General features: G+C 38.7%; 1 protein-coding gene across 2 annotated transcripts in view; it reads left to right on the top strand.

Annotated features, from left to right (window-relative positions):
- LOC122478999 (cytosolic beta-glucosidase) overlaps positions 1 to 23707 on the top strand; it is a 132091-nt gene that overhangs the window by 5566 nt on the left and 102818 nt on the right. The gene's annotated exons all lie outside the window — the stretch shown is intronic.

Raw genomic sequence — 23707 nt, 5'->3', positions numbered from 1 at the left:
TGAGAACTTTTAGGATCTACTCTCTTAGCAACTGGCAAATGTAGCAGGGTTTTAGCTGTAGTCATCGTGTAGTCCATTGTGTCCCCAGTACTTATTTTATGTCATAACTGGAAGTTTGTGCCTCTTGACCACTTTCTCCCATCCCCAAAGCCTCACCTCCTGCCTCTGGTAACCACAAACCTGATCTCTTTTTCTATGAGTTTTGTTTGTTTGTTTGTTTTAAGATTTCACATAAGTGAGATCATACAGTATTTATCTTTCTCTGTCTGATTGTTGTTTATTACTTTCACGCTTCCTGCCCCCACTTCTCTTCAAGTTCATGGTTAATATACTTCTAGTCTTTTTGTATACATTTGTTTATTCATTTATTTTTGAGAGAGAGGACGCGTGTGAGTGGGGGTGGGGCAGAGAGATTGAGAATCCCAAACAGGCTCTGTGCTGCCAGCACAGAGCCCAACTTGGGGCTCAATCTCACGGACTGTGGAGATCATTACCTGGACTGAAGTCAAGAGTCAGAAGCTTAACCAACTGAGCTACCCAGATGCCCCCATCCATAGACTTTTATGCACACATACCCTTTTATATTTTTCACCTGAATATGAGTGTTCTATAAATGGTTTTGGCTTTTTTTATGACACTTAACAACTATCTTGATAAGCTATAATATGTCTGCATCTTTTCTCATCAGCCTGTGCTTTTTCTTTCTTATCTTTCTATAGTGCTCATGGATGTTACATGAAAAACTAAATGTGATTCAATATATTTAACCAGGAAAAACAAGAAAAAATTGCTGTACCTCAATCATTTGTTTGGAGTATGGGTTCTATATATTAGCCTACATAATTGTACATGAGTTTTGTTGTTGTTGTTGTTGTTGTTGTTGTTGTTGTTGTTGTTTTTGTCACCACCAAATTCATCAGTTAAGATGGGACATTTGTTTATTTGGATGAGTATGTGTCAGCATTGTACTGGAAAATAAAAAGCATTACTTGTGCTGTTCCTTCCTGGGCCTGCCCATCTGGTAGGGGTTGCTTTCCAGGTAAGTTCACTGGTGCACAAGGTCAAGTGATTCTTTAAAAATTATTAGGCCATCACAAAGTGCCCACGCCAGCACTCTGGGACTCATGTTAGACTCTTCCTCTTACTCTCTTCTTTATTTAACCAATTATTTTTTATTCTATCTCTTCTTAACCTCTTGGTTACATCCTCTCCTCCATTACTACTCCCTTTTCTTTAGTTCTGGAACTCACTGGTGCTTATCGTCTTGAAATACCCTTCGCTCCTCTACACTCCTGCAGTCTCTCCAGCACAGTGCTTATAGTGTGGTCTGTTCAAATTCTGACCACATCATTCCATTTTGTGAGAGATAACAAGAGCTCCAGAATTAAACTGGCTAGGTTTGAATCTTGACTCCACCAGTCAGGGATCTTGGGAGATACCTGAGCTTTGCAGGCCTCGGTTTCCTGATTTGTAAAATGGGAACAATAATAGTGCCTATCTTGGGGTTGTTGTAAACATTAAATGTGTTTATTAACATCAAATTCTTAGAGCAGTCTTGGGCAACCTGTGTGCGTTTAATAAATTTTAACAATGATTAAAAACATTATTACTGTCTTCTATCTTCTACAGAATAATTTCTGAACTTTTGGCATGGCATAAAGAAAAAACTTTGTAATTTCACCTCTCACTACATCGCCAGCTTCACCTCTTGCTTTTCTTCATTTGTATCTTCTTCCTTGACCAAGATGAAGCACATGCCATTCTTTAAATGTGCCATGACCTTCATGTACTGCTGCACACATTATTCCCTCCGCTTGGGTGCACACCTGACTATTGGCATGAGCAGAGACCAACGGGACAGAGGTCCAGTCTTTCCACCTTCCAAGTTGGAACTTTTCTTACTCCAACATACTGCCTCTTTCATCTCTATCCTTTACACTCTTCTTCTGAGTATGTGACTTTTCTGAGTAAAGGTAGTAAGGGGCAGGGGATGGAGAGGGGCAAAGGGAACCCCTAAAAGAGGTTTTGAGTATACATGAACAATCTGCTCTTGTATTAAATATTTGAAACAACATGCTTTTTTACATGGTGGCATTTGGACATGACTCCATGCATGTAAAGAAGACTACCATCATAAGTGGTGTTGATACGGATATTGTAGCTGTGTGTTGGTATTTTGGATGGCATGGGTGGTCACCATTGGTAATAGCTGGAGCCCTGTTTTTTCCTTCTACTGTGCTACATGAGCCTCTGCCTCGAGGTGCCCTAAACCAGCTGAACACATCTATATTGGCTTTGGATCTTTCTCAAGGTGCCTGATCTTCCTTTCATTAGTGTGGATAATCAGAGTTTGATTGTAAAGTATGCCCGGGCCAAATACAAGGGCTTTTAAAATTGTCTGCTGTTTTAGATTATCCAGGCCACTGATCCCCCTTCCTTAGCATGGATAATTGAGAGTGGACTGGGCTGAAGAATGTTAAGCAGAACCAATTGACAAAATAAATGAGATTTTAAAAATCCTTTACATTTTAATAATAGAAAAAAAACCAAGGTAGGTTTTCTTTTCTTCTTCTTCTTCTTCTTTTAATCTAAAAGGGCCTATTTGATATTTTGAAACTGTAAATTTATTAGGGTTTACCTTGATTAAAGACAGAAAAATATTTTTGTGATGCACCCATTTAAAAACCTATTTAAAATGTATACTAATTATAATAGGCACTTAAAGGAGTTAGGGGAAATATTGGAAATATAGACAAGAGGTTGGACAGTTTCAGAGTCAATGTCAAATCTTCCTATACCTAGGTTTATGTTTCATTTAGGTACCAAGGGGAGGGTGGTAGTCACTTCAGATTCTGAAAATATCTGTCTTGATAGTGGAGGCTATAATTCTTCAACCCTAATGAGCAATAATCATGTAGAGAAGGGCATTTTTTGAATGTATGTATAAGATTAACAGGGTTCTGATCGCTGTCTGAATGTCTGAGCTCATTCACTTCTCATTTTCATCCTCTTGTCTCTTCCTATGTACCCCTGAGTACAGGGAGAAATGTATTTACATGTCACTTGAATAGGAATTTAGAGGACATTTTCTCAAAGGAACAACGTTGTAAATAGGGGTAGGTGTCACTGAATACCCTTCAGGTGTGTAATGAGATAAATAGATTTTGGGGGTTGGCTTGGGAATTTGAATATAATGTAAGAGGCAATGGTGAGTTTCTGGGCAGGTGACTCATAAACAAGGTTTTTGAAACATTACACATTTTTATGTTGGGAATTGCCAAGCTAAGGCTTAAAGTCTCCCACAACACCCATGAATAATCATTTAAATATAGGCTTTGAGACTTGAGGGGAAAAGTGCATTATTTACTCTAAAGACAATAATCTTCCTTTGGAGTCATTGTAGTCTATCATACAGACGCATACTTGGGGATCTTTGAAAGAGCAACATTTTCTCTTGATGGTCCATTACTTCATATATCTTACAAATTATTATCCAGGTCTAGATTGCAGGCACGGATTAGAGATGTGCATCTACCACTTTGTAACATAGTGTGGGAGACTAGGGGTCTTTCACGGGAAGAAATATTACAAAGGGCTTTGACCATTGCCTACTTTGTTTGCATGAAGAACAAGATATGGGGATGGAGGTGATGGAGACTCTAATGTATCCTTTGGTTCCCCACAATGCTAAGAACTTGGCAAATGTTGGTATACAATAAATCTTGTCATCCAACTGATCTAGTGAAGGGAGAACTGAGGCCTTCTCAGCATAGATATTAGACAGCTGAGACAAGCATCTGCCAGGGTCACCCCAGTATACTCTCTGTGGCTTAACTAAAGACAAAATGCAACCACACTAAAACTGTGATATGGTTGGCTTGATGTTGGATGATGACTTTGGAGAGAAATTGTGCCAGAAGAGTCACAAAAGGTCTGTTTCCATGATGTACTGGAGGACCTTGTTCCCTGCATTGAGTTAATAATTAAATTAAGAGTTTTGGAGGTTTACCAATGGCATACCCCTTTGTACTGCCAATTGACATACTGTGGAAACTTTGTAGCTGCCACAATCAGACTTTAACATGGAAAGTCCAGAAAACTCTGTATTCAGGGAGTTGTTTTGAGACATCAGCAGACATCTCCTAAGAATGAAGACTGACCCAGTGATTCCTGGGAGACCTTGAGCAAAGTCAATTCGTTTATGAGTCAAAGAAACCTCAAATTATTCTAAACGGCATTTGCTGCCATCAGAAAGTTCTGTTCTTGAATTAGCAAGCTGCTACAAGTTCCAAGCTGGTGTTCTTTCTCAGAAAGATGCTTATGGGGTATAAATCTTTTTAAGTGCATTTTATTGTACCAATTGTTTCGTTTAGAAAAAGCCCATTAGTTTGTTATTAAGTGGTCTGTTTAATAGTGTCAATAAATTCTAAAATTGGAGACTGGGTATTGTTATTTTGGATGTTTTAATGGTCCCAATTGTTTAAATTACTTGGCCTTGACTCGTTTTCTTGACCTTTGTTTGTTTTAAGGGCTTGGAAAAACTTTCCCAACTACCCAGAGTTGATGCAGTGGCTCTTCATATATGTGATACAAACATGAAAAATATTTGAATAAGTTAGCTTATTGACTTTCATAAGCAATGTGGTCTTGTTTTTGTTTCATAATTTCTTTAAGACTTACTTCTCTCAGGTGGGTAATATCTACCTTTTGGAGGTTATTGGGAATAGTGCATGAAATAACTCAAGTAATCTCTTAGCATGCAGCCTGGCATTAAAAAAACCAAACAAACTCAGTAGATGTTAATCCTTATTATTATTTAGACTACCGTCATGACCACCACCATCATCAACACCATCGTCCTCACCATCGTCTTTGCCATGTCACACTGGCATGTCACACTGGGTCCTCCAGGAAGCAGAGGCCAGGATGGTGTTGACCATGCAAGAAGTTTATTCTCAATGAGAGAGACTGGAGTGGGAAGAGGCTGGGATGCAGGTCTGACAAGTGTAGGAGAGAGGGAAGGAAGAAGGAATTTTGAATGAAGCATTTAGACTGCATGACAGCTCAAGGGAAAGCCCAGCCAGGTCTTCAGGGAGTCCTTGAGCCAAAGTCACCTGTCAGGAAGTCCCCCATCTCCCAGGTACAGGCTTGTCATGGTAGCCTCACCACACTCAGCACTGGCTGAGGTCAGCCCAGGAAAGTGTGGCCTCAGTGCAAAGGCCAGCACTTGGGACAGAGGATTTCAGGGCTCAGACCTGGGGCCCTTGGTCAACTACTCTTCCTGAGGTTAGGAGTCTGTAAATGTGTTATTAACAACAGTCATGGTTGCGAGTGATTTTAAAAATTTTTCAATTTTTTTTTGCCATTTTATTAATCCTCTATACTAAAGCTGCCTTACTTTAACGTAAAGAAGATGTAAAATAATGAATTTAAAGTATTTTCTTTCACTTGCATTCCCTGACGTGTTTGAGACTGGCCCAATCTCGGAGTAATTCCCAGCTTTTCACACTTTGCTTCGGTATTTTGTGTTACAGCCGCACCGTTACTTCAACTGGACCTTTCCACAAAAAGTTTCGCTGTTCTGCTCCAACTTTAATTTCTATTTAGAAACCTGATTTGATTAAAGAGTGAAAGTTTAAGTGTTTGTAGCAGGATTCAATTAAAATAGGTCATTGTTGGGGCTCTGAAAATGGTAACTGGCCGTGGGCAAATTGGAACAAAAGTTGTAAAATTCAGTTGGATGCATCACAACATTTAACATCTTTAAGGAGGACGTTTTGCCTAATAGATTCAATTTAGAAATATTTAGTGTAGGTCATCAGCCTAAGCACCTAAAAAAATGTGTTTGTTTGTTTTCTCTTCCTTTAGTTGTGGCTAGGATCAGGACACCTGGACTCTGATCTACAAAATAAACAATTTGCAGTGGGACCTTGAAGAAAGTCAATTAGTTTCTGTGACTTTACCAGTAGGTTAAAAAGGAGATTGTAATATTGGTGAATAATGTGCTTAGAGATGTTTGCATAAAAGATGCTTTGTCATTGTAAAGTATTATTGAATATTTATGGTCTATCAGACTGAGCCAAATGGCCCAGAGGAAAAAACAGTCAGATTTATGTAAACCTTGTTCAGTGTCCCAGATACTTCAGGATGGGTGCTCTATATATGAATGAATAAATAAATGGTATAAACATTATTTTAAGTTTTGAAGGTACATCAATATCATCTGGGGTGTTAGCCAACGTGCCTGACCTATGACATTGAAAGGAAATGTCTGCCTCCAGGTAACTATTTCAATCTCATAAATATTTTTAAAGCCAGAGGCATTGATGGCACATAATGTTTTCTTAGAGTTTTGTGTCTGCAAATAAAGGTAAATTATATCTTTACCTAAAACCTACAAGAAATTATTGTCTCTCACCCACAGGGTTGCTCTGAGAATTCCCAGACTGAAATTGCGAATCTTATACATACTTCTTTTTTTCCCCTTTCTTTTAAAAAATGTTAACATGTACTGTCTGTACAGTAGTTTTCTATCACTTTATGTGAGAAATCTGAGCCTCAAAGAAATAATAATAAAAAAAACTAGCCGTAAACACTGCCCAAGGACTTAATGGATCTTCCCGAGCCACACAATGCAGATGTATTGGGACATAAATAGGTGATAGGAGATAAGAGGCACAGAAGCAATTTGTTTGGATTGGGTCACTGCTTAATCCAAATGGCTTCCGCACGAGAATTCATGAAACGTGACAGTGGGCCAGGAGGCACTTGCTGTGACATTTCAGATTCCCCTACCTCTTCTAATTAACCATTTCAAGTATATAACAAAACCTAGATCACATAGAGATTTAGTAAGACCCGCCGGTACCGAGGGTAGACCTGTCTGGAGGGGATGTATGGTTCTGTTCTCCCCAGGCAATGGACTATGACTCTATAATACCTCAAGTTGGGCTTTTAATTTCTATGATACATTGGTTCTGAAGAGCATCCTTCTAAAAGACAAAAGCTATAGCAGAGCTGCTTTCCGACATACCCTGTCATTAAATGCATTTGGGTATATTGCATGTGTCTAAATACGCCTTAGCAAGTCTAATGAGATGTTTGAAAACATGAAAGCCACATATAGAAAAAGCTTGCTAACACAGGAGTGACAGGAATAATAACAATAAGGGCTGCCCCCTCCCCTTTTAACAACTATTATTTGCACCACGCCGGACATTTTACACACTTCCTGTGTAATTATTCCCTTTTCACAGATGAAGACACAGACTCAAAGAAGTGAAGTTATCTGGGGTGAATTAGTATGTGGGAGTTCTGGAAAAAAATTTTTAATTACAGAAAAAAACCCTCAAATTCCTATTGAGGCAGGTTGTCAGGAGTTCCTGCCCCATTAGTTAGTGGGCTCACAATTCTTTAGGGTGCAAATATCTGGACATGACCTATCCCTCCTCAAGTCAGTGTCTCCACGTTTACTCACTCCCAGCTCTTCTCACTTCTCTTGGGAAATGGGAACCAGGATTTAAAGTCTGGAGTCATGCTTCCGTATCTGCAGCATTGTGTGATCCATAAATATTTGTTGGTATGATAAAAAGATTCAGCTGACTCTGAAGACTGTGATTTCTATTAGTCAAAAAAAGGATGCCAATAGCCCCTTTGCACAAATGCCAGATTTATAAAGGTATTCTAGAAAACATATATTAACATGGAATTATTTAAAATAAGGCCATTGTATTTAACTGGCAAACAGAGTCCTTTACCTGGTGCAATTCATAGGGTAGATTTAGGAAGTCCCCCCCCCCCCAACCCTCCTTTCTTTGTTTAGTTGTGTTGTACAATGAAAGTCTGATTGGTGATAGGAAAATAATGAAAAGCAAATTATTGCTTATAAAATCTTTGAGTTGATTTGCTACTGGAACCAGGCCAGGCAAATTCCTAGAGGCTGAAGTTTTTTGGGGGTATTTTATATCTGCCATGATGCCACTAGGAAGTTACAGATTAACAGCATGGTGCTGTTTATAATTTTCATGTGGAAGAGGGAGGAAAAAGTTAAAGGATTTAAATGTTGCAAGGGGTATTTCTTCTGAGCAAGAGAGGTTTAAATGTAGGGCACCTTTTGCATTTTAAGCACTTATGGTTGGTCCCTTGTCCCACAGTTATGTAACAAAATAACTTTATTATTATTTTTAAAGGGAAACAGAAAAAAAGGCTACTGAGAAAAATACTTGCCCCTGGGGGATAGCTTTTACAGTACATGCTGTCCAGGAGTCATCTCCTCTTGCCCCCAAAGTTCTAGAACAGGACGAATGCCCTTCTTAGGGTGCTGAGAATCCAGAATGACAACTGAGTGCAGGAAACAGAGGAATTGCAATACTGTGGAGACAGGATACACTGCATGCCCAACAGGCTTGGTGGTCCCTAGCCCGAAGAGCCAGGGCAGCAACACAGTCCGCTAGTCCTGATAAGAGAACCTTGAGGAGGCCAGCAAGACAAGGTGGGCTCCTAAAAAGACTAGCTACTTTGAGATCTCCTCTTAGGAGAGACAGTATAGGCTAGAGTAGTGGGTACGAAAACCGTTTATTACCAACAATTATACGCTACCTCCCAGGGAGCCAGTTCTAAATGCATCAACTCCAACAATACATCTGATAAATTTTCTCAGCAATGCTATGAAGTAGGATGACCCAGGTGTTATTGGCACTCTCATTTTGAAGATAAGGAAACAGAGGCACAGAAAGGTGGGGTGAATTGCTTGAGGTCACAGAGATCGTAAGGCATAGAGATAGATTTCGTATGCTTATAGAAAATGTGAATAAGAACACAGTCTCCGTTCAGTGACACCTGGCTTACAATTTCACTTTCGTCAGTTACCTAAGCTTTCCTCTAAATCCTTAAAATTAAGGAAAACTCAGATTCCTCCAGTTTAAGTGGGGGTTGATATCAGTGGTAGAAAGTTGTGGGATGGAGTTCAGGACATGCTACGGCACCAAAACAGCAGAAGTGGGAAGGTGGTTGTGGCCTCCTGCCACTTCTCCCCTGACAGAGGTCATAAAACGCTCATGTGAGAGGCGCCTTCCCCTATACCTGCAGGAAAGGAGCATCCTTATCTTTGAAGACAGAGGATCACTGAGAAGAATCAGAATAAATAGACCTTGCCGACTCTCCCCCAATTTCCTCCCCTTACCTCATGCTCCGTGACCTATCATATTCCTCCATACCTGTCCACTCTTCATCAAACCTAGCATAAAAATACTCAGGTTTAACTATTTCTTCAGGTCTTCATTTCCTCCGAAGGCTCCCAGGGCATGTAAAACTTAAATACATGCTTTTTGCCTATTAATCTGTCTTTGTCAGTTTAGAGCATAAGTGGTGGAGGGGCAGAGAGAGAGAGAGAGAGAGAGAATCCGAGAGAGAGAGAGAGAGAGAGAGAGAATCTGAAGCAGGCTCCAGGCTCCGAGCTGTCAGCACTGAGCTGGACACAGGGCTCAAACCCATGAACCGTGAGATCATGACCTGAGTCAAAGTTGGACACTTAACCGACTGACCCACCCAGGTGTCCCTCTGTCTTTGTCAGTTTAATTTTCAGACCCAGCCAGGGACCCTAAGAGGGTCGAGGAAAACTTTTTTTCTTTCTCTACAGACGTAGAGTGCTTGCCAAAGTGCCTGTGCCATTGTAAGGCTTAATGAATGATAGCTATTATTATTATCATGATGCTTTTTCCAGTATACTGTTCCATTCTTCCAAGTGGGGCTCAGATTAGCATAGCGGCAATCAGAAGCTGAAGCCGGTTCAGATTACTGCAGTGCTTTGATGGATGAAGAGAAGCGTGGGGGTTTTTCTTCAAAGACAGAGAAAAGTGTCTTTCACTAGATAGCATGTTTCGATGCATCAATGGCTGAATGCAAAGAGACTTAATTGAAAGATAAGAATAATTATAGCAGAATAGCAGAGGCAAAAGCAGTTAAGACAAAAAGCTGCATATGTTAAACAGGACTAAAGTAAATGAAAGGGGAGTGTGAGAAGCCTTTGTAGCTAAAGACATTAGGATCATCAGAAAACAACAACACGACAAGTGCAGAGTTGGAGTTCAAGGGTCAAGTCCCAAAAGGAGGACTGAAATATTTCCTCTCACCATTTATTTCTGGAAGAATTTATCACTTCCCCGAATTACTAAATCAGTACTTAAGTTATATCCACATTCTATTATACATTACACAGTGCAGTCCACATGTAGCACACTCAGGCACATTCTTCTTCTTCTTCTTTTTTTCTTTTCTTTTTCAAGTAGGCTCCATGCCCAATGTGGGGCTTGAACTCATGACTCTGAGGTCAAGAGTCACATGCTCTACTGACTGAGTCAGCCAGGCGCCCCTCAGGGCACACTCTTAAAAATAATTTTGTTTTTTTGGGCTCCTGAGTGGCTGAGTCGGTTAAGCATCCAACTTCATCTCAGGTCATGATCTCACGGTTTGGTTCATGGGTTTGAGCCCCACAGTCAGGCTCTGTGCTGACAGCTCCGAGCCTGGAGCCTGCTTCAGATTCTGTGTCTCCCTCTCTCTCTGCCCTTACCTTCCTTGCACTCTGTCTCTCTCCCTCTCTCTCAAAAATAAAATTTAAAAATATTAAAAATAATATATATATGGTTTTTTTTTTTCCCACTGTCTCTTCACACTTGGTGGGGGTAGCTCTTGTCTTCTCTTTAGAAATAAACACAGGTGGGCTTAGTAATATTAAGGCTTATTGTATGCTGGATATTTTCTGTCTTTACTTAAAAAAATTTGTTTTTAACATTTATTTATTTTTGAGAGAGCACAAGCAGGGGACGGGCAGAGAGAGAGAAACAGAGAGAGAGAGAGAGAGAGAGAGAGAGAGAGAGAGAGAGAGAGAGACAGAGTCTTAAGTAGGCTCCACGCTCAGCATGGAGCCGGATGCAGGGCTCGATCCCACAACCCTGGGATCATGACCTGAGCCGAAATCAAGAGTCGCAAGCTCAACTGACTGAGCCAGCCAGGCACCCCTAAAAAGGAAAATGCTTAAGGCAGTTTCATGACATCTGATTATGGCAGATATTTAGAACGAAGTCTTTTTCTCCTAGACATGCCTATGGCTTCCTCAGGGTCCTGCCCATTGCTGTGGAGTGCCTAGCGTCCTGGGTACAGGTGAAGCTATCTGCTCTGGTTCATCACTTGCTCTCCAGCCATTTGCCTTAGCTTCCATCTGTTGAGGGAAAGTCTGTTCTGAAGCATTTAGCTGTATTAAAGATGTTTGTTTTCAGGTTTCTGCCTTTTCTTAAGATAATGTTAATAACACCTTTTTTCCCCTTAACGATCATTCTGCTTTTATTTTCTGTTTATTGCAAGATTTAGTTAGAATTAAAAAAAATACATTGACTTATTTTTTTCTTGTTAATCTTCCTCTCCCTCCCTCCCTTCCTTTTCTCTTCATTTTTTCCTTTCCTCCTTTTATGTTTAATTGTCAGAGAATGTAGCCTGCATGAATTCTAATATTTGTTAATACTTCAAGGTATTTGAAAAATAATTTTCTGTTTGAGTTGAGTAACAGTCTTTTCTCCCATATGTCTGTATCTTATGTTATATACACATGCATATATATACACCTATGTATATAAAGTCATACAGAGACATCTGTCCGTAAGAGAATAAGCTTATATACTATGTTAATCAAATTCTCTCTTTCTCTGCCATTTTCTGAGAGCATTTCTCCTGTTAGTGGAGTTTTCAGTATATCCCTGTTTTTATCACAGGTTTTTTCTTGTATACTTCAAAACTGTATTGATAGATGCACAAAAGTTCGTGATTACTATATAATTTTGGTGGGCTATAACTTTTATTAATATGAGAATATTACTCTTTGCCCCGTATGATTTTTTATTTATATTCATTTTTTTACATTGTTCTAAGTTTTATTATTTAAGTAATCTCTTCGTCTCACTTGAAGCTTGAACCCATGACTCTGGGACTAAGAGCTGTATGATTTTCTGATGAGCCAGTCAGAATTAATGTATTATTAATTATATAATAACATTAATAATTATAAAATCAATAAATATAATTAATATAATATTAATATTGCAAAATCCACTTTATTTTTATCAATATTTACATGGTAAGTATTTTTCCTCTTCACCTTTATTTTGTTCAAATAGGACTATTTAATGGGTTTATGGTTACCATGGTTTCAACTTTTTTCTGCCATATTATTATTTTATATTTTCTATGTAATGGTTTCCATTTGCTTTCCCCCTCCTCCTTCGACCCCCACCCATTTATTTTTTCTTTACTTTTTCCCTTGAGTGCGGTGTATCCCAGTGGAGGTGCTGTTGGCATTTCTTGGTTTTGTGTGTGGCTTCTCTGCACTGGGCAGGCCTTCATTATTGGCCCTGCCGCTAAGTATAAGTAGCAGCCCAGTCCCTGGGACAATGGACAGCACACTTGGATATTATCACATGCCTCTGGGTGTTCTACCACTCCTAACTTGGAAACAGGGTAGACATAGGCCTCCAATCTCTCTTCTCTTGTAATTCCAAATTTAATGTTTAATTTTGTCTTCATAACATGTACTTAGATTAAAAACTCAGATAGTGCTGTGAGAATTATAACACCCAACAACCAAGAAAGATCTTTTATGTCACTACTCTCAACTTCTTACTTAGTTTCCCTAAAGCCGAGAGAGTCCTATCATCTTGTTCTAGTATTTACTTTTGTGTTTCTAAATAGCATACATAGAGAGTCATTATTTGATATTGTAGTTGAAAATATAACAGTGACTTCCTATTTAAAAAATTTCTTTTTAGGGGCGCCTGGGTGGCACAGTCGGTTAAGCGTCAGACTTCAGCCAGGTTACGATCTCGCGGTCCGTGAGTTCGAGCCCCGCGTCGGGCTCTGGGCTGATGGCTCAGAGCCTGGAGCCTGTTTCCGATTCTGTGTCTCCCTCTCTCCCTGCTTCTCCCCCATTCATGCTCTGTCTCTCTCTCTGTCCCAAAAATAAATAAACGTTGAAAAAAAATTTTTTTTTAAATTTCTTTTTAATATTTGTTTATTTTTGAGAAACAAAGAGAGACAGAACATGAGTAGGGGAGGGGCAGAGAGGAGACACAGAATCCGAAACAGGCTCCAGATTCCGAGCTGTCAGCACAGAGCCTGACACAGGGCTCGAATCCACGAACTCTGAGATCATCACCTGAGATGAAGTCGATGCTTAACCGACTGAGCCACCCAGGTGCCCTGTGACTTCCCATTTTGTAAGATGAGTTATTTTTTCTTTTAAGCTTGCTGTAGCACCATACTCACAAAGCAAACTTTTTCGTCTCCATTTTTCCCCATTTTGTTATATAACACATTTTGTAAATCTTCATTCAGTTTTTACATCACTGTTTTATATAAAAATTGTGCACAAGTGAGCCACTTAACGTCCTCTGGTTGAGTTTCTTTTCGTGTATGGTTTTGTTTTGCCTGAGAGTTAATGATTGGCTGTTGTTGATGGCTTCCTGTTCTGGGGTTCTTTGACTAATTCATCCCCACACTGTTGGCCAAACACATCGGATGCTTTATCAGTTTCTCATTTCTCTCTCTTTTTTTTTTTTTCTTGGAGACAACTTTTCTGGAACCCTCCACCCTCCTGTGACATGATATTGAAATGTATTTCCATAGAGTATAATGTTTTTTCTTGTCACTTTGGGAGCCCTGTCCCTTCTGAAATAGCTTTAGACACCGAATGCTGCGAGTAGATCAGGGAACCTTTGCTCACCACAACTTCAAAGTGCCACATAGAATAGTTATGTTTAATACATTTGAATGTTAATTGCCAAAATAAACATATTTTTGTCTGAAAGTACACCAGGTCCTAACTTATAAATGGCAATTACTTGAATTTTTAATCACATTTCATTTCTCAAATAATTTGCAATAACTTATGAGCATTAAAATAACTTCTGCATATTTCTGTGAAGTGATGAGATAGCAAATATCAATATTTATTTTTAATGCTAAACACACCTCACAGAAGCCATTTTACTTAGCACATACTACAGGTAGCCCCTGCTTTCCGAAAGTTTATGTTATGCCACTGCTCTGCATTAGTATGGTAATGGTGTCATGGTTTTTTTCGTAAAAGTGGAACGTGGTATATGCCAACAGGGGATACTCTTCACTTTATGCCATTTCAGGTTACGAAAGGTTTCCTAGGAACGCTCTACGTTCAGATAGCTGGGAACCTGTATTTCCATATGTCATTTGTGGCACACGAGAGACATAGATAAATGAGTGAAACCTGGGCCCCGCCTTGACAGAGCTCAGAGTGGAAAGGAGACAAAGGTATTTTTAAAGATGACTCAACATAATGTGTTAATTGTACAGAGTGTGCACTGAGGAGGGCGTTGGTCTAATGTGGAGTCAGGGAATACTTCTAAAAAGAGGTGATGTGGCAATGTCAGTTTTGGGTGTTGAAGCAAGAGTACACACACACACACACACACACACACACACACACACGCTCATATGCTCATACACTTACTTATTTTTATCTGACATGGTTTCTTTTCATGCAGAGGACTGAAGTCCAAATAGATCTATGTCCTCTCAGAGGGTATTGTCATGGCAAAAGTGAAAGTGACACGGCCCCACTTGTAATGATGTCTTCCAAATCAGGAAGCCAAGGGTCCCATCGACCTAGTCATGCAAGTATGGACACCAATCTTAATTGCAGGCAAGTTTGCAAATATTTTTAGTTAGAGTAATTCCTTTGTATGTCCTCTGGTATCAAGAGTAGGCCATGGAGAGAAGAAAAAAAGAGCAACTGGTCACTTTTTGTGTAAAGGTAGTTAGTGTTCGCTGCGTTGCATCTAGAAGAGAAGAAAAAGAATATCTGTTGAGCCTGTACCTTCTGCCACGTACCTTGCTGGTAGTGCTTTTGCTTTCGCTGAGTTGATCTCACTAGAACCCCATGAAGTAGATACTATCTTCCCACTTTGTATGTACAGAGCAGTGAAGTAAAGGGTAGAGACAGGATTTAAACTCACCTATGCCTGACTCTAGAATGCTGTTTTCATAATACTTGGAAGCCTTGGAAATCTTTGATTTTAGGTTTGTGGGTGATATCAATATTTTACATTTTTGTGGGAATCCCTTCTATGTCCTAACATGGTGAGGACTTTAGAGACAATTTATTTTCTTCCAAGTAATTAAAAAAAACAGGGGCGCCTGGATGGCTCAGTTGGTTAAGCATCTGACTTCGGCTCAGGTCATGATCTCACAGTCGTGGGTTCGAGACCTGTGTCAGCTCTGTGCTGACAGATAAGAGTCTGAACCCTGCTTTGGATTCTGTGTCTCCCTCTTGCTCTCTGCCTGTTGCCTGCTTGTGCTCTGTCTCTCTCTGTCTCTCAAAAATAAATAAAACTGTTTAAAAAGTTTAAAAGAAAAATAAATAAAAGAAGCTTATAATTTCTTACCAAAAAATATTGCAATGACCTGCTAACTGGGGGGTCTTTGTGTCTCTATTGTGTTCTTTCTGCAGTTCACCCTCAGCATTGCCACTGAATTACGCATTTGCTTTTTCCCTTATCAGGTCCACTGTGAGAACTCTTAACTCATTTTTCAACACTTGCCTTAAGTATTTCTCCTGGGCAAGTCTATCTGACTCCCAATGGCAAAAGTAACTCTTCAGTGCTTTCTTCTTGATTCTCTCATAGTGTTTTTACAATATCTTAATACAACTTTTATCTTGATGTAGTCTAAGAATTTAGTTGTCTGATATCAGCTAGATTGTGAGTTTGAGATGTTTTGGATATCATACAAGTGGAAATGTATCATGGTATGTTTTTTGTAATTTGCTTTTTCCCTCTCAATATCATATCTGGGAGATTTATGCATGCTGATCTGTATACATGTAGTTCATTCACTCCTTACTCCAGTATAATCTTCATCGTATGACTCTTCTATAGTTTATTTATTCATTTATTGATTAATTGTCCTGAAAAGGAAATTTCAGCTGTATCCAGTGTGGGTTTTTGTTGTTGTTTTGTTGCAGTCATGGATATATATGTCTCCTGGTTTGCATTTGTAGTAACAGGATATATGGTGCTATGCGAATTATTAGGTTTTGGTTTATGTGCTTCTTCAACTTTACTAAATATTTCCGTATTGCTCTCTTACCAGCAGTGTATAAACATTGCTGCCATGCAACAATCTCTCTAATGCTGGATATTGCCCAATTTTTAAATTTGTGCCAACTGTGTGGGTGTAGAATGGTATCTCATTGCGGTTTTCATTTGCATTTTCCAGATTTTTAATGATCTCTTACATTTTTTTAAATGTTTACTAGCCATGTGTTTCTCCTTCTGTGAAGGAACTGTTTACATCTTTTGTCCATTTTTCTATAGTCTTGTTGGTCTTTTTAATTGAAATATCCAAATGCAATTGTGGATTTGTCTATATTTTGCAGTTCTGTTAGGTTCTGCTTCATGAGTTTTGGATCTCTGTCAGTAGGTGCATAAACATTTGGGGTTGTAAGTCCTCTTGATAAATTGACCCCTTTAATTTTATGAAATGACTTTTGTTATCCCTCGTAATATTCTTGCTCTGAAATCTACCCTGTTATCATCATAATGACTCTAGTTTTCTTTGGTTAGAATTAGCATGGTATGTCTTTTTTCGCCCTGACACTTTTAACCTTCTTTTGTCTTTATGTTTAAAGTGCGTTTCTTGTAGGCAGTATGTAGCTGAGTCTGGCATTTTTATCCAATCTGATAATCTCTTTCAATTGTTTAGACTCATTTACATTTAATGATATTATTGATGTGGTTGGGTTTAAATCTACCATCTTGCTATTTGTTTTCTATTTCTTCCATCTGTCTTTTATTCTCATTTCCCTCTTTTCCTGCCTTTCTCAGATAACTTATTTTTAATGACTCTATTATATATTATTTCTTGGCTTACTAGCTCTAGCTCCGTGTTTTATTATTTTAGTGTTTCCTGTAGGATTTATAGTATACATCTTTAACTTGCTACAGTCTACCTTCAAGTGGTATTATACCACTTCATGCATAACTAAAGACTTTTACAACAATATCCTTCTATTTTTCCCTCCCTGGCCTTTGTGTACTGTTGCCATACGTTTTATGCCTACATATGTTATAAACTCTATATTACAGTGTGATTATTTTTCTTTACCCAATAAATTATGTATTAAAGAGACTTGAATAGTAGAAGAATCTTATGTATTCGCCCGTGTAATTACCATTTCTGGTGCTCTTCGTTCCATCGTGTAGATCCGTACCTCCATCTGGTATCCATTGCCGTCTGCCTGAAGGACTTGCTTTAATGCATTGAGGGTTTGCTGGTGATGAATCCTTTGAGCCTTTGTATGTCTGGAAAAGTATTTAGCCTTCATTTTTGGAACATATTTTTACTGGAATAAAATTCTAGTTAAATTTTTTTTCCCCTTTCATTATTTTAAAGATGTCACTGCATTGTCTTCTTGCTTGCATGGCTTGTGACAGCAAACTACTGTATTCTTATATTTGTTCCTCTAGACATTACACATCTTTTTCCTCTGGTAGCTTTTAAGATTTTTCTCTTCAGACTGGTTCTGAGCAACGTGATTATGCTTTGGCATAGCTTTCTTTGTTTGTCTTGTGCTTGGGATTCACTGATCTGGGATCTGTAGGTTTATAGTTTTTGTCAAATTTTAAAAAATTCAGTCATTATTTCTTCAAAAATTTTTTTTTGCCCCTTCCTCTTTTTATCCTTTGGAGATTCTGATTACACGTATATTAAGCTAAATGAAGTTGTCCTAGGGGTCGGTGATCCTTTGTTTACATTCAAGTCTTTTTTTCTCCCCTCATGTTTCATTTTAGAGGGTGTCCATTGCTATGTCTTCAAGTACACTGATCTTTTCTTCTACAGTGTTTCATCTGCTATTACTCCTATCTGGTGTATTTTTCATCTTAGCCACTGTAGTTTTTATATCGTGAAATTCAGTTATATCCGTCGGTTGAGCATCTGACTTCGGCTCAAGGTCATGATATCGGGTTTGTGAGTTCGAGCCCACGTCAGGCTGTGTGCTGACAGCTCAGAGCCTGGAGCCTGCTTCAGATTCGGTGTCTCCCTTTCTCTCTGCCCCTCCCCTGCTCATGCTGTGTCTCTCTCTGTCTCAAAAATAAATAAAAACATTAAAAAAATTAAATAAAATAATTTAAAGAGTAAAATAAGACTGAGAAACCATCAATGCCTGGTCCCTTTCCATGTTCCTCTCTCTAGAGGAAGCCCCTTTAACTCTTTCAGGTGATCCTTTTGGTATTGACTTTTATTTATTTATTTATTTATTTATTTATTTATTTATTTATGTTTATTTTTGAGAGAGAGAGTGCAAGTTGAGGGGGAGGGGGTTAGAGAGAAGGGGGTACAGAAGATCCAAAGCGGGCTCGTGCTGACAGCAGCAAGCTGGGTGTGGGGCTGGAACTCATGAACCATGAGATCATGACCTGAGCTGAAGTTAGATGCTCAACGAACTGACCCACCCAGGCACCCTGACCACTATATTTTAAACATTCTTATATTACCAGTTCTTGATTTTAGTCCTGTTGTAGGCATAATCTATTGACTTCTCAATGTGAAAGGTGAGGATTTACCCATTTGTCCACTTTCTCTCCCTTAGCCCCCTGCTTTTCACTGACCCTACGCATGATTCTAATAGCATAAAAAGTGGGGAGTTACTGCCAACTTGTTATAGAGTTTCTGTTTTACAAGATGAAAAGAGTTCTGGAGATGGATGTGGTAATGGTCCCACAATGGTATGAATGTACTTAATGCCACAGAACTATCCAACAGAACTTTACGTGAAAAAATGGTTAAGGTGGTAAGTGGTTTTATGTGTATTTTACCACAATTAAAAAATATTCTTATCAGAGCATATACTGTAATGTTTACCGATTGAATGGAGGAGTTTGAATGGATACAGATGAAACAAGATTGGCACCATGTTGAAAATGTTAAAGCTGAGCCATGGGTTCATGGGGCCTCGCGGTATTATTCTGTCTACTTTTGTGCATGTTGACAATTCCATAATAAAAATTTATACTTGAAAAAAATCATACTAGATATTCTATGAGTTTAATTTTCTTGGAGAACTTTTTCTTATAGCCTATGACATGCTTACATGACCTGGTTAGTCCCTGGGTTTGCTGCACAGCTGTATCCTTGGAGGTCTCTTTTTACCATTAGCCCAGACATACCCTTTCTTGATCTTTTTCTGCTGAATTCCTTATTTCCTGGATCCTAGAATTTTCTCTCTTGGTATGCATGATTATTCTGGTGAAATTTATCCTCCTGTAATATCCAGTGAGAGGAATTTTTTTTTCAATATCCAATGAGAGCTCATATGTCTGATAGTATCTTTTTTCATTATCACACTTGACTAATGGTTGGAGGGTTGGATTTTGGTGCAGATATTGAGGAGTCATTTCCCCCTTCCACCCAACTTTGTGTCAAGCTAGTTGCTTTGTTGCCTCTTTCTCAGGTAGGGTTTGTTTCTTATTTAGAGTGTGGTGTCCTCCCATTGCCAGCCTTATGTAAACATCTTCATGTGGCTTCCCATCTTTGATAAGATTTAGACTTTGCTCCTTTCTGCCTGGTCCCAGAAGGCCATTAAAATGGCAGCTCACATCATCTGGGATTGGCACATGCTCTCAGGACAAAAGCCTGCCTCGTTATTCATTTGTGCTTCTGAATTGCCTCACTCACTTTATTTTTGAGTTACCTACCATCCCACCAGATCAATGACACATTTAAAAATGTAGTTCCTATATTTCATCCAGAAACTGTAGTTGTCTGAAGGATGTCTCAGGGTATGTAATCCATCTGAAAATGGTAGTCTCATTCCTTATAAAGGACAGTCACACTTTTAGAATATGGACATAATTGCATCTAGAGAAAATCCGTAGTGAACAACTGAGTTATTGATACCACTAATTCAGCAAAATTTACATTAATGTACTGATGAGTCCCACGCACTATATGTTTTTTTTATCAAAATTTCAATTATAATGGTTAATTAAAATTCAAATTTTAGTTTCTCGTGGAAACAATATTGCCTAGATATGCTCTAACTAGTGTACGTGTAGGATGAGCTGCTCCACGTTTTCCTACTAACTGACATTTACCTTTCAAAATTGCCAGAATTTGTTTTATGCACTTTCAATGGAGTATTTTCCAAAAGGTATAATAAATCATGTTATGCACTTCTTAGGCTCTATAAATTGACTAGCACAGGCATCAATTGACTCTTCCTTCATCACTCAGAGTAATTATTACTAAAAGTAGCATATTTCATTGGAAGGACTTAGACTTCAAAATCGGGCAGATCTGGAAATACAACTTGGCTTTGCTACTTACTACCAGTGTGCTCTTAGACAAGCCACTTACCAGTGACTGGGGAAGCCAGCTTGTACTGGTTCACCAGTACCTACTGTTAAGCTTTCAGCAATTTTGTGAGCTGATTCTTAACATATTCATGATTCAAAATTAAATTATAGAAATTTACTAAATTTTATTATTCCCCATGCCCCTGTAAATAACCCAAGGTTACTTAGCTTATTCTTGTATCTGTATAGAAGAAATCCTATATAATGCTGTGCTACCATTCATCTCTTCCCCACCCACCTTCAGTGCTATCTCCTTGGCTGCTTGAATTTGGCCATGGTGGAAGTATTAACACTGTAGGAATTGGCCAAGTGCTGCCAAGTCAGTATTTAATGTATTGTTTTGTTGATTGTCAAGACCTAAGAAAGTGATAGAGACAATCTTAATAATTCAGAGTGAAGTTAAAAGTGTGTCACATCTGTAGCGTTACATTGTAAGTAGGACTGATGTTTGAAGAAATTTTCCAGTGTTGGAAAACATTATCCAATTCAGTGAAGACGTAGCTCATATCACTGATGAACAAGTGAAATTCTGTTGTTTTCCTTTTATCTTGCCTGTTAATTTAAGCAAACATATCAGTTAACGTTCACATGAGAACTACACACATTTGTTAGGTCGCAGCCATAGCTTGGCTACCAATATAAAAATTTGGCAAAAACCTAAGTGAGCGTTCTGTGAGAATCAGTTGGCCATATGGAATTTATAGAAAGAGCATTACATATTATTTGGAAATTGTGTATTACATGGCTTTTGTGTCAATAAAATTTCTAACTAACATATGTACACATACTTTATTTTTATTTATTTTTTTTAAGTAAGCTCTCTCCCTAATGTGGGGCTTGGACTCACAACCCTAGGATCAAGAGTAGCATGCTCTACCAGTTGAGCCAGCCAGGTGCCCCCACAGTTTTAAACGTAGAGCCAGTTGCTAATATTTACTAGAACGCTATTGCTTAAACTCTCTGAGATTAAGTTCTTCATCTGTTAAATCACTTATCCAAAACTAGGAGCACCATATTTGACTAAATTGTATTTTAGTATTCATACCTGTTTCCTTCTAAGATTGGATATCGGTATTTTCCCCCATCCCTCTAAACCTCATATATAGACATAAATTGAGAGCCATTGGAATGTATATAGCTTTTTGCCTCTATATTATGACTCCAGAGTATAGTAATTTTTAATATTCACGATTTCTTTGTATAGATACTTAGTATCCTACTTGATTTCAACTGTCATTTTTGCTCTTGTCAGAGCTCCTCCTTTTATTAGCCTCTCCTGTCTCCCCGTGGTCCCCTCCCATAACTTACAGCCTATGCTGTCCTTGTGTGGGTCCAAAACCTAATACCCAATCCTGTTTGAATTGTATGCACAATATGAGTAAGTAGATGCTAAGTGAGACCTGAAAGACCTTCCCGTAATTGCTTTGGTCTACTCTACTCTATCTGTGACCTCCTTTCTTATATAAAAATTATTATGAGGGGCACCTGGGTGGCTCAGTCTGTTAAAGCATCATACTCTTCATTTTGGCTCAGGTCATGATCTCACAATGCGTGAGTTCGAGCCCTGCATCAGGCTCCATGCTTATAGCGTGGAGCCTGGTCGAGATTCTCTCTCTCCTTCTCTCCCTGCTCCTTACCCGCTCACACATGCGCGCGCACACACATGCACACACTCTCTTGCAAAATAGTAAATAAATACACTTTAAAATAAAATAATTATGAAATATTTTAGACACATTAAAAGGGTTGGGAATAATGTAATAAATACCTACCCATATGCTCCTAACCCAGTTTAAGGAAGGAAACGTAAGAATTGCAGTCACACTCCTCCCAGGTTCCATTACCCTCTCTTTCTCCCCAACGGTAACCACTAGCCTGAATTGACCATTCCCAGGCATGTTATACGTTTACCTTGTATCTATATGTTCAGAAAATACATGGATTGTTTTTACATATTTAAAAATATACAAAACATGATAAATGTATATGTTCTTTTTCTCATATTGTATATATTCTTTAAAAAAATCAGTAGGCTTCATATTTTAGAATGATTTTAAGTTTACAGGAAAATTGGGCAGAAAATCCTGAGAGTTTCCATATACCCCATGCCCCTAGTTGCCTTACTAGTAACATCTTGCATTACTGTGGAACAATTATTACGACTGATGAATGAATATCGATGCAGTATCATTAAATAAAGTTCATAGTTTATGGGTTTTGATAAATATACCCAGAATTACATTATTATGTAGCATACTTACTGCCCTAAAATTCTGAATTCCATCTCTTTATCCCTGGATACATTCTTTTGGATCTCAGTTTTTTTGTTTGTATAACTTCATAGTTTTGAGGCTGAGTCCATTTGGAGTCTAATAACAAAACACCATAAACTGGAAGGCTTATTTCTCACAATTCCAGAGGCTGCAAGTCTGAGGTGAGAGTGGCTGGGCAAGGGCCCTCTTCTGCATCACAGATATCTATGTTTTCACATGGCACAGAGGACTAGGGAACTCTGGGGTCTCTTACAAGGGCACCAACTCATTCATGAGGGCTCCTCCCTCATGTCTGAAGCACCTCCCAAAGATCCCACCTCCTAATACCTTCACATTGGCCATTAGGATTTCAACGTAAGTTTTGGGGGATACAAACATTCAGAGTGTAGCACAGGGTTACTCTCTGATTCATTTCCCTTAACTGCTGATAAGTGTTTCCTCTGTATGCTTATACCTCAAATTAATGATCTGTTCTACTGTTGGTAGAATGTAGGTTGTTTCCAGGATTTTGTTAGTACAGACGTCTCTGCCTCAATGATCTCATATAATCTCTTTGTGAAAATACATGAGCATTTCTCCAGGGTATGTACCTAGAAGTGGAATTAGGGAGTCACGAGATTTTTAAAATTACTCCTTTATACCATAGAATGCATTTTAACTACCATTTTAAACAACATTTCTATGTGTACAGATATTCCAAATCTAATGCAATTTTTACTTTCTGTTCTTCTAATGTGCAACACTCTCTCTTTCCTATGAGGTTTTGGATCTTAGCTGCCCTTTTTTCTATTTTGTATCCACCCCCACTTCCCAGCAATTCATCTTGATGACCCAACTTTTCCTTTAGGTGTCTGTCTAAAAGTCATTTTTCTAAGAGACCCCCGACTCTAGTCCACATCTGGATAAATGCCCCTCCTTGGTTTTCTGGCAAGGCTTTTACCTCAGCTGTTTTGCAGTTGCCCATAGCTAACTTCTCCAAGGACAGGAGGCACAGCAGAG

This window comes from Prionailurus bengalensis, chromosome B1, assembly GCF_016509475.1.
Source record: "Prionailurus bengalensis isolate Pbe53 chromosome B1, Fcat_Pben_1.1_paternal_pri, whole genome shotgun sequence".
Lineage (NCBI taxonomy): Eukaryota > Metazoa > Chordata > Mammalia > Carnivora > Felidae > Prionailurus > Prionailurus bengalensis.
Note: the sequence above shows the minus strand (reverse complement) of the source record. Positions and strands in the feature narration are given on the sequence as shown.